Source organism: Penaeus japonicus, unplaced genomic scaffold (assembly GCF_977035675.1).
Source record: "Penaeus japonicus unplaced genomic scaffold, GWHDUDI00000001_assembly GWHDUDI00000001, whole genome shotgun sequence".
NCBI classification, from domain to species: Eukaryota; Metazoa; Arthropoda; class Malacostraca; order Decapoda; family Penaeidae; genus Penaeus; species Penaeus japonicus.
In genome coordinates this window covers 57,887,485-57,889,084 of record NW_028234403.1, presented here as the reverse complement: position 1 = coordinate 57,889,084, position 1,600 = coordinate 57,887,485, and positions in this window count along the sequence as shown.

Here is a 1,600-nt window from a genome sequence, read left to right as displayed (position 1 = left end):
TAACGTTTTGTGGATTAATCCCACAAAAGCACCTGTGTAAGGAAACACCTCGACGGCGGGGCTATCACTACGATCTGTTCGTCGGTACTGTTATTAAATCTATATGTGTTGTGTGTGTGTGTGTATATATATTATATAAATATATATATATATATATATATATATATATATAATAGATATTATCTATTATATATATGTGTGTGTATAAATATATAGTTATATATATAAATAAATAAGATAATAAATTCTATATATATTATCTATTTATATATATATAAATAAATATATATATTTATATATATTATATATATTTATATATATATTAATAGATTGTATACTATCACACACACCACACACGAGCACACACATCACATCACACACACATATATACTAAATATTTTATATGTTATAGTATATATATATGATATATTTATACAGATACTTTATAGTATATATAATATATACATATATTACCCATATATATATGATTTATATTTATATATATATATATATATGTATATATATTGAGATCTATATGATATAGGTTATATAAATGATATATATATTGTATAGTATACATAGATTTATATATATTGACATATATACATTGATTACTATATTATATATATGATATATATATTTCTAGACGAATATATAGATATATATATATATATAGATATATATAGTAGATTTATTATTATATATAAATTTACCAAACAAATTCTACCGTGGTTGATGATAGGCATAAAAACGTGATTTGTATATATATATCATATATGATAGATATACTATATATGTATATATATATATTATACTGATATTGATATATGGTATAGTAAATGTAGAGAGATAAATCTATATTATGTAGATGATATCCTATATAATATATATATATATATAGTATATATTTATATTGAGTATTTATATATAGATATAGGTATGTGTGTGTGGCTGTGTATATATATGTATTTATATATGTATAAATATATATACCTGCAACATGTAACATATATATTATATATATATTTATAATGGGTGTGGGGGGGTGTGTGTGTGTGTGGGTGTGGCGTGTTGGGTGTGGGTGGAGCGGTGTGTGGGTGGGTGGTGTGCGTGTGTGTGTGTATGTGTGTGTGAGTGTGTGTGTGTGTGTGTAGTTTATATATTATTTATAGATATATACATACATATATAGACAGTTGTCTATATATAATCCTATATTTATTATATATATATCAGAAGTATATACTTCTATATATATTTTATATGTATGCTTGTATATATACCGTATTGTGTGATTATATATTTATTTATAGTTCATATATATATATGATATGAATGACTATATATAATATATTAGAATTTGATATACTCACACTGACACACATACACACTGTCACACACACACACTCATATGGACGGTTGATAGGTATGTATGTATGTATACATGTATATGAGTGATAGGATGATGAGATTTAGATATATTTATATAGTGTTATAGATAGATATATACTCTCACGGACACCACATAACACACACACAACACACTCCACACACCCACGCTACACACACACACAGACATAGATGATATTAGAGTAGAATA